Raw genomic sequence first — 11703 nt, 5'->3', positions numbered from 1 at the left:
ACACTGACCTAAGTTTTATTCAGAAATTTCATTATGCTCACTAGGTTTTTTTAATCTCTCATAAATTAAAATCAGAAGACAAGAACTATAGAACAGAATGATTATAATAATGCTTACTTAACAATGCAAAAAAATCACAATTTCATGATGCCCTATTCCTTATTTGTGATGTGAGAGGCAGTACAATATAAGGTTACGATGAAATTCTATGAGGCCAGATTGCCTGGGTTGTATTCAGGCTCTACCATTCTAACTGTGGGATGTTGAAAAGTTACTTACTTTCTATGACATGATTCCTTCATTACATGTAAATGGAGAAAATAATAGTGCTTCTTTTTTTGAGTTTTATAAAACCCAAATAAGTTCATCAATATAGCACATTTGGAACAGGCACATTCTAAACATTCACTAAACAGGAACATACTAAAGACTTTGCAAATACTTGCTAACATTACTTGTAAAACAGGAAAATTAATGTTTGTGTATCGTGTACTGCTTTGGTTCTCGTGACACTCAAAGATAACAAAGTTAAAAAGTCAAATTGAAAATTATAAAGAACTATAAAAATACGTATTTCATGATTCAGCTTACTGCCTATCATATAAAAATATTTCTTTCTTTGCTTTTTAAGAAACAGCTCAGCGACATGATTATAGCTCACTACAGCCTAGAACTCCTGGCCTCAAGCAAATCTCCTGCCTCAGCCTCTCCGGCAGCTGGGATTACAAGTGACAGTCACCTCACCTAGCATGTTTTTTAAGAAGTGATTTTGACTATAAAAGAAAATTTTTACATGTATTTTTTCCTTTGTCTATTCCACCATGTTTGTCTCTAAAATGATGAGTACATCTTGTGTATTGCTATCTGGACATTAGAAAGATAAGAAATTATTGAGCCTGTAGGGTTCATGTGAACTATGTGGTAATGGATAAGATCTTTCTGAGAAACATGAATGAAGGAAAAGAGACGATTGTTTGAGGACTGATATTTGAAAACCAACACAAATTTTACAGGTAAACAATGGTTCCATGTTCACTGACAAATTCTATTTCCTAGAGTAAGCAGCAGTAAACAGGGCTAGCCTAAAGAAGGAGCAGAGTATTTGTTAGAATTGTTAACAAAAAGTGTCATTTAGATTATTGTTATACAATTATTTTATTCATATAGACCATCTAATTTCAAGAAATTTTGTACTTTAATCTCTTCATTCTTTCTGTGCATTTCTAGTGTGTATCATCAAGCATTTAATTGCATTTCAGTCACACGCCTTCTGTGGATCTAGAGACCTTTTTTTTTTTTTTTTTTTTTTGAACCTGCTCAATCTTGTGATACATTGACTGATAATTGAGCATGGAATTTTAAAAAATATATTTTTTTCAATGAATAACTCTTCTGTAACTCTGGAAGTCTGTGTAAACTGATAGCTTAAGTAGCAGAGCAAAGATTCAAAATGAAATTTTATCAAGAGCTCACTCACATTTCCAAAATCAGGTTACTGACAGAAATATTCTCTCATTTCCTAGGGACCAAGAAATGTCTCAGCTTGCTAAACAACTATATGGCATGCATGAGGGTACTAAAGAAATCTGATTCCAACCCTAAGGCTGGCTTAATTCACAGCTGCTGAATAGTTGATATCGGATTGGCCCTAAGCAGAACGCTACTTGGAAACTAAACTATGAAAATATTCTAATGTGCTTGCAGAGATCCATATTTCACAATTGAAGAAGTCAAGCAGAAATTCAAACTGTAAACAAAGGCAGAACAAATGGTCATTTTTTTGGTGAAAAGAGGATTTGGCACCTTCCTAGAGAACAAGGGACATACATTTCCCTTCAATATGTCTCCATTCAACTTCATGGCAAACATACAAATTAGTTTTAACGTAATTTGTTTTCCCCATTAAGAAGGTATATATCAATGGGGAACATTTTATTTTTCCAGATTTAAGTTATTTGATCTGTGAAAGAATGATGATGGATAATTTTTCTACTGTATGAAGTATACTAGAGATCTCATTCCAAATCTATCAAAAAGGAATCTTCATTTTGAAAAAAAAAAAAAAATTAAAAAAGAAAAAAGTTACGATTCTTCAGAAAAGTTATCAAGATTTATATTAATGGATTTTTTTAAAAATGTAATATATCCTTACAGGAACAAAATGATGACAACAATAATCAATATGGAATAAATTACTAAATTAAAAAGTGCTAAATATTTTGAAGGAAGCAAGGGGAAAAGTTAGAAGATACATATAGATATAGACAGAAAAACAGAGCATGGAGCGATTTTCATTATTGTTGTAGTCAAAACTTTGGACCACAAGCATTAAAAGAATAACCCTGACTCAAAGGTCATTCTACCCAAGTCACAACTGTACGTTCTACATGGAAGTTTGAGGTCAAAGCTTTGTACTAAACGCCTGCACTATACCATCTGTATATCTACCATGTGAACTTTGGCTAGGGCAAAAACTGGTAAAGGATTCAGGATTCTACTAGTTCTTCAAAGATTCATATAAAATATAGCATAGTACGATTTCATCTGATTTACAGTCATAGAAAGGGGTTCTGTGGGGTTCTGTGCTTTAGTATATGTAATTTACTTATGAGAAGTTGTTTCATTCCAGAACAATCTTGTTTATCATAAATTCTGAATCTTGGAAATATCACATATTAATTATATCATAAATGAATCACAAGGAATATGAGGCTGAATCTCAATAAATAATTTCAGAATTATCTCTATTATAATTCACTCCTAAACTTTTTAGTATAAAAGGAAGCCAAAATCATTGAATTAATAATCCAACACAATAATCACTCAATGGGAGAGTTAGAATAGTATTGATGAAAAAGAATCCATGTACTATTAACTATAGTGAAATTTCACAGCACTTTTAACTTCGTCATTTTTTTTTTAGATTTTATATTTTACTTAAACTCAAGTACCTAAATGCTATTAATAGTATGTGGATTATGACAGTTCTGAGGCTAATGAAATCACTGAATGGCTTATATGGCTACCCAGAAAGGATTTGGAGGCAAGATGTACTTTAGGTTGACATTGTATGTAGTCGTTTGTATTATAGTGAAATGAGTCTACAAAGTATCCAGTAGACCAGGAAAAAAAACAGTGATTTTTTTTTTTTTTTTTTTTTTTTTTTTAAGAATAACATCCTTTTATCTCTTCTTATGCTCTTACCCTCTTAGGTTACTTAGTTTGTCACCACAATAAATAGCTTCTACCTCCTGCTAAGCCGTGTTCAGTGGATGCTTTGTAAGGTCAGAAAACTAAACAAGCAGGAACAGAGAATGAAAGGAAAATAGTTTTATAAAAAAGCAGAAATGTTAGGAAAACATAGAAAAATATATATGGTTAGTCTACAGTAGTATTTTGCAAAGCATGCTGTATGTAACATGAAATCCATAAAATATTTTTATCTTGAGACAATCCATTAAAAAGTGCCATATTCAAAAACTGTGGAAAATCTGCATATGCCAACAGATTCTAAGGTATGTTTGCACATCTAATGCTCTAACTCATGAAGAGAAGAAACTTATTTAACCTTGCTTAGCTATGTGATTCCAAATGTGTTTGATTGTTGAAGCCTTTCTACCACTTAATTCCTATCAAACAGCTGCTTAAATCAGGGTTCTGCAAATCACACTTTGGGAAACGTGGTTTGGGTTAAATAGTCAAGTGTTGATTGTTCCCTTCCAAAATGAAAATTAAAAGAGCTAAATATATTCAAAAGATAAACATTTTATATTTGCTTTTCTCATGCATATATTCATTCATTTAAAAATTTAAAAATAAAACAACTATCTGTGAGATCATGTCAGTCAAACTGGAGTTCCTGCCACTCTACTGATTAGATAGTGCTTTAATCCCTTGGATTGAAATTCTTAAAACAAATTGCAAGATACCATTTCCTTTTTCTCTCCTAAATATACTGCCAAGGAGGGTACAGCTGTAAGAATCCATTGCTCCCACCTTCTTCAAGTATCCTACTGGTTTTGTAGCCAAGAGAAGGAGGCATAGCTCACTTACAAAATAAGGTAGATAGACAAAATCCGTCTGTTAAAGCCAAATATTTGTGAATTCTACCCTTTAACTCTACCAATAGTGTGAGAAAGTGTTTTGACACCCTTATGATTTCTTCAGAGCAGAAATTTTGGACCTAGTGTGACCTCCAGCCATAAATGTCAGGCCTCATGCAGAATAAAAAGAGAAGAATTTCCCTCAATTCCTTTTAGAGGAAAAGAAAAGCAATGTAGCATGATATAAACAAATAAAAGCCTTAACTTTTGTAGATAGATATCCTTCTCTTTTACTTCAGATATTCAGTCTGTTTTCAGAAAAGAGTCCATAAATACTGGTGTATAATACATAGGAGGAAATGTCTGTTTATACCATTGCCTTCACATGAGAAGGCTGCATGTATGGGATAGTCTTAATGGCAAGGGACTAGATGCAGTTATCTTCCAATAGAAAATACAGCAATATTATATACAAGATTATAATATAATTAGACAATTAGAAACAGATATATGCACAGAATTAAAGATAGAGTGTTAATTAGAGTCATTTGAGCTATATCAAAAAAATGGTTAAAAATAGGAATAATAAGAGGGACAAAAAACAACAGCATGTTGTGCATAGGATATTATATGCATATAATCAAAGATATAAAGTAACTGAAAGTGGTGAAGTATGACACAATATTCTTAGCTGGGTGACTAGGCTAACTGTGATACTGCAATATGATTTTGAGAATACACCAATAGATTCCGAGGAGGGGATGATGAGCTTATTATAGGGCATTCTGTTGTGGAAGTATCCACTAAATGTTTAGATAGCAAAGGGGATGAGAGAGGTGGAGGGAGGTCTGGCCTAACGCTACAAAATGTGTTCAGCACATTGGAGATAACTGAAAACCTGAGACAGAATTAGATAAGCCAGATAAGCAATAGGCTGGGAGAGATTTAGTGAGAATATCTTAATTTGAAGGGATCCTTAGGAATATTATATCAAATTACATATTATTTTAATTATATTAATGTCTTATTTGTCTTTATGTGCTATTTACCTTTTTAAATATGTTTACACTTAAAAAGCAGAGCTGAGATCCGGCCACTGCACTCCAGCCCGGGCGACAGAGCAAGACTCCGTCTCAAAAAAAAAAAAAAAAAAAAGCAGTTTTGCAGTATATCCAAATAATTTAAATCTTTTTAGAAAAAGAAAACTCCTACCTTTCAAATAGTGTGTCAGTATTACTGTTGAACCCACATACCATGAGTGTAATCAAGGTCCTATTCTTTCATTTGTTCTTTAACATATTGAATTGTTATAATTAGACATATTGAATTCAACATTGTTGAATATTTTGACATATTGAATTCAACATTGTTGAATTGTTCCTACATTAATATGATTTCATCAGTATTATTATTCAGGATACATTCTCTTCCATGTTTCAGGGTTACTGAATTTTAGAATTAGATATAGATGGTATTATTTATTTTAGGAGAGCAATATGGCATAATGGAGATTGCAGGGACTTTGCAATTTGAAAAAGTCAGCTTCAAACTGTATTTATGTATGTATGTATGTATGTATGTATGTATTTTTCGAGACAGGATCTCGCTCTGTCACCCAGATTGGAGTGCAGTGGTACAATCTTGGCTTTCTGTAGCCTCAACCCATGTTCAAGCAACCCTCCCACTTCAGCTTCCCCAGTAACCGTGACTACTGGCACACACCACCAAGCAGAGCTAATTTTTTGGATTTTTTTTGTAGAGGACCTCAAAAAATTTAGTGTTAGAAAACACACTTCAGCCAGTTGTAGTCCAACCGTCCATACACACACAAAAGTGTAGAGCTTGAAGATAGTGTATGTACCACCCAAAATCAGATGTACAATAATTTTCAAGACTCCAGAAGATTCCCTCATTCATTTTTCTGTTCATTTCTCATCCTCAGTTTTCTAATTATTCTGGCTTTTTAAACCATCATTTAGTCAATTCTTGAAATTCATATAAATGGATTTATACAATATATCCTCCTTTGTGTCCCACTTCTTTTGCTCAACATAATGTTGATAAAATTAATCTACATTATTCTGCATATTAAGATTTTATTATTTCATAGGTAAGTAGTATCCATTTTTAATAAGTGGGTAGCATTTATTTTTATAGGTGGGTAGCATTTATATTTTATAGGTGGGTAGTTATTTATTTTTTATAGGTGGGTAGTATTTTTTTACAGGTTGGTAGTATTTCATTCTTTGAGTATATTACCATTCATCAATTTTCTTATAGGTAGATTTATGAGTTGTTTCCAGTTTGGAAATATGAATAAACCTGTTGTAAATATCATTTTGGATATGATTTTTGAGAATCTATGCACTCATGTCTTTCAGGTATGTCATAACAATGGATTTTCTGAGTCATGATGAAGGCATATGTTTAGCTTTAGTAGATACAAGCAGTTTTCCAAAGTCTTTTAACCAATTTATACAATTGCCAAAAGTGAATACAAGTTCCAGTTCCTCTACATCCTTGCCAATAATTAATAATGTAAATACATTTGATTTTAGCTATTCCGTAGGTGAAAAAGTGGTGTATCATGGAGGAATGAATTTGTTTATCCAATGATAGATAATGTTAAATATTGTTCGGTATACTTATTGGAGATTTGAATATTTTCCTTTATATAAAGTTCCAGTTCATGTTAATTTATTTCATTGGAGAATATCTTGATTTCCTCTTTATCCCTGAAGGATATTTTCATTAGATATAGAATCTTGCTGATAGTTCTCTTCTTTCTGGCCTTTATGGTTTCTGATGAGAAACCTGTCACCTATTAGAATTATTTTTGCCTTATAGGTAATGTGTCATTTCTCATTCACAGCTTTCAGTGTGTTTTCTTTGTCTTTAGTTTTCAGAAGTGTAACTGTCATGTCTTGTGGTGTAACATTTTTTGTTTTATCCTGTTTGGAGTTTGCTCAGTGTTCTCTAGAGAATCATAACCAATAAGATAGATGATAGATAGATAGATAGATAGATAGATAGATAGATAGATAGATAGATAAAGAAGGGATCATTAAGGGAATTGGCTTAATTGATTATGGAGGCCAAGGAGTCCTGTGAAAAGTCATCTGCAAACTGGAGACCCTGAAATGCTGGTATTATGGTTTAGTCCAAGTATAAAAGCCTCAGAACCAAGGAAACTAATCATGTAACTCTCGAAGCCAAAAGCCCAAGAACCCGAGGGGCTACTGGTGTAAGTTTTGTAATCCAAAGGCTGGAGAGCCTGGATGTCCCAGGTTAGCAGAAGGGTATTCCAGCTGCAGAATAGAAAGAGAAAGAATTTGTCTTCTCTTGACCTTTCTGTTCTATCAGGATCCTCAGTTAATCCACATTGAGGGCAGATCTTTCCTAGCCAGTCCACCAACTCACATGCCAATCTCCTCTGGAAATACCCTCTCAGACCTACCCAGAAATAAGGTTTTTCCAGCTCTCTAAGTATTTCTTAATCCAGTCAGGTTGACAGCTGTCACTATCACACTTAGCTTCTTTAGACTAATGTGTTTCTGTCTTTTGCCAGATTTGAGACATTTTTAGCCGCTATTTTTTTTAAGTAATATTACAGTCTCACCGTTTTTGTTTCCTTCCTGGACTCTAATAACATGAATGTTAGTTTTTTTTGTTTTGTTTTTTGTTTTTCATTATAACCCCACTGTCCTGCCCAGTTCTGTCTACTTTTTATTCAGTCTATTTTCTTTCTATTCTCATTAAGTAATTTGTGTTGTTATATCTTCAAGGTCATTGTTTGTCTCCTCTGTTTCATCCATTATGCTGTTGAAACTATCCATTGAGTTACTTATTTCAATTATTTTATTTCTCAGTTCTATAATTTTTACTTACTTCTTCTTTATATCTTTAATTTCTTTGCTGAGACTTTCTACTTCCTTGCCATAGCTTCCTATTTCTATGTTTCAGCATATTTATTGTGGCTTAGTTAAGTATTTTTATTATGGCTGCTTTAAATTCTTTGCCAGATAATTGTAACATCTCTGTTATCTCAGTGTCAACATCTATTGATTACTTTTTTAATTCAGTTTGATATCTTTTTGGTTCTTGGTATGATGTATAATTTTATATCAACAAGTAGACATTTTGGGTATTACAAAATGTTGCATCTTATTTAAATCTGTTTTAGCTCTCTTTCTCTGACATCACTCTAGCAGGGGAAGAGTGGGGCATTTGCTACTGCCAGAAGGGGACAGAAATTCGGTTCCACAATGGGCCGACATCTACACTCAAGGAGGGAAGCTACTAATTATTGTGGTTCCTTGCTAGATTTCTACTAATATCTCCCTATCTAGTAGGAGAAGAGGTGCCTTGTTTCTGTACCTCACATGGCCCGTACTTACACTAAGATGGCTGGGGGATGGGAAGCCTTATTGCTACTGTGATGGTGAAACTCTTGACTCTCCAAGAGACATCTTTTAATACCTTCCCTGTGAGGAAAAGAAAGAGTAACAGTTCATTACTGCAAGGTAGAAGTGAAAATTGAGGCTTACCATTTGGTCTTCGTTAATACCATGTGAGGGTCCTTGTTACCTGGAGATAATGAATGTCTTGGTACCCAACTCAGCCTTCTCTGACACCAGCCCTGTAGGGTAGAGAAGGGAGGTTTATAGACTTCACTACAACCTAGAGACAATGAAAATCTAGGCTCTGAATTCTGCATTTGTTGGCTGGATGAGGGTGGTGTCATGGTCTTCCTTAAGGTGTTTTTCTTCAATAAAATGTTTATTGTATAAAAGTTTCTGTCTTGCTAGATTGCCATTTTTCTGGTCTTTTAGTTAGGAATAGCAGGCATATGTTAGGACTTTATAAAAATATGTTTCCGTTGGCATTACCAGGTTACTATCTTAGCCAGCTCCCAGTTTGGAATATGTGAATCAAAAAGAAAATCCAGGAAACTCATCACTACATCATTTTTCTGGTACTGAGGTCCCTAAACTGCCTGATTTTCTCTCTCTCCACTTTTCAGAATACGTTTTATATATGTCCCAGTTTTTAACTGTACATAGCCAGAGGAATAGGGAAAAAATGTCTAATCCCAGGCAAAAGTATATATACACACACATATACACACAAACACACATATATGTATTTGTGTGTGTGTATATATATGTGTACACACACTTGTGTAATAAATTAAATAATAATTATCTTTGAAAAAAGTGGGACTTGGGATAAAACATAAGATTTGAAGAATACAATAAAAATATTAATAATTTCTGATATGGGAGGGTGAGTATGTACCCAGGCATATAATGATGAAAGATCTATACAGTTTAATGTACTTTTATCATTTCACAAAATAAAAATAATTTGCATATGTAGAATGACATATACAACACTGAACCATTACATCTGAAAATCCAAGTAAAACAGGTAATTTACAAAGAAAACTTTATTTAACAAAGTTGGCTGAATACGTAATAAAAATTTGAAGGAAAAAATTGGAAATTATGAAAATAGTAAATATATTTTGTCCTAAATTAGAATACACTGAGATTATTTTATTCTGACTTCTGAAATGCCTTCAGAAAGTAGTTTCCATTATTTACAGTAATTGAGAGCATAAGAAAAGTCGTCAAACTTTTTAACTTTTCATTATTGGCTCTATAACCACATAACACAACCAAATTTTAAAATTCTAGTGAAATAAATTTCTAAATAAAATATTCACAAATATAATTCACCAGTGTATTGAAAATAGAATATATCATGACAAAAGTAATATTCAACCCTGAGAAGACAACACATATTAAATTCCATAAGAATTAAATTATTGGTAGTCATTCTAAGTTGTCAAAAATTTGTAATAAATTAAAGCATAAATTTATAAAAAAAATCGAACTTTTAATATGACAGGACTAATTTACCCACCACGGAAGATAACTGTTCTTAGTGGAGAGTCAGGAAATGTATTAAGGACAGAAAAAAATGTGTAAATATTTGCATCTAGGTGAACTGTAGCCTAAGTGCACAATATAAGGTAAACAATTTAGTAAAATGTGGTATACAACTCATATTCTAAGAAAATAAACATTTTATTGATGGGGCACTGGGCAGAGAATTTGACTTGATGTCTTAAACTTGAGTTTTTGTTCTTAATGTCTTAATTCAATGATATTAGAACCCAGACATTTTTAAATTAGCTACGTCTCATTTTTATCCTCTATACATCCTATAGAATGTATTATCCTGTTAAAAACAGTTGACCTAGAAACACAAAATTCATGAATACTGAAACAAAATTGTGAATTTTTTCTTACTATTTTTAGTTTTGTTTTAAAGAATTTCTTATTGTTTATTGTGTTTGTAAACATATGTACTCATGCATATACACAGAGAGTTGCATTTCTCTTGAAAGTATGCACATTTTGCCATAGCAAATATTAAGCCATAACCAAGGAGATGCCTCTCATTCTTAGCCTTAAAAGAGAATGGGTATATCTGATAAGATGATACTTATTTGATATCTTACTTGATCAGTTGGGTGGAACACCCAGCATTTTGGTAGTGCTGGGCGGATCATCTGGAGTTCAGAGTTAGAGACCAGTCTGGCCAACATGGCGAAATCCCATCTCTACTGAAATTTAAAAAAAAATTTAAGAGATGTGGTGGCACGTGCCTGTAATCCTAGCTACTTGGGAAGCTGAGGGAGGAGAATCACTTGAACCAGGAGGCGGAGGTTGCAGTGAGCCGAGATTGGGGCACAGCACTCCATCCTGGGTGACAGAGCAAGACTCCATCTCAAAAAAGAAAAAGAAAGAAAATAAACACAAAACAACAAAACAAAACAAAACAAAACAAAATTTAGGAACTGCCTATATTTAAATACTGTGATTTCTTATTTAAAATAAATTAACGAGGGCCTGGCCCAGTGGCTCATGCCTGTAATCCTAACACTTTGGGAGGCTGAGGTAGGTGGATCATTTGAGGTTAGGAGTTCAAAACCAGCTTGGCCAACATGGTGAGACCCCTGTCTCTACTAAAAATACAAAAATTAGCCAGGAGTGGTGGCACACACCTGTAATCCCAGCTACTCGGGAGGCTGAAGTAGGAGAATCGCTTGAACCCAGGAGGCAGAGGTTGCAGTGAGCCAAGATTGCGCCACTGCACTCCAGCCTGGGTGACAGAGTGAAACTCCGTCTTAAATAAATAAATAAATAAATAATAAAATAATGAGAATATAGCAGTTTTTAGATGAAGGATAAATGATATTTTTCTATAGATGGTTAAGCTTTTCTTAGTAGGCACTAAATGATCAAGGGTCACATTGAAGGTGCTCTGATTGAAAAATAATAACTGCACCTTAAAATGTTTATATAGAGGAGACTTGCTTCTGGGTTTCTGAAAGTTCTACATCTCACCTTTCTCCTTTTTCAGGAATGTGTTATGGAGGGACAGGAAAATCTCCAGTTTTGTTACTGATTATCTGAATATATACACAGTGGAAGCTAGTTTTCAACTACCGTTTTTCCCCCTACTTCTCCCCTGAGAAGTGTCTCCTGAAGTTGTTTAGTTGAAAGTTTAAATGGCAACGAGACTGGAAATGATATTTAGGCTTCTGTAAGGGGAAAAGAAATTGAAAGAGGGCAGGCTCTTGAGATTA

The sequence above is a fragment of the Rhinopithecus roxellana genome, chromosome 10 (assembly GCF_007565055.1).
Source record: "Rhinopithecus roxellana isolate Shanxi Qingling chromosome 10, ASM756505v1, whole genome shotgun sequence".
In the NCBI taxonomy this organism is placed as follows: Eukaryota; Metazoa; Chordata; class Mammalia; order Primates; family Cercopithecidae; genus Rhinopithecus; species Rhinopithecus roxellana.
Note: the sequence above shows the minus strand (reverse complement) of the source record.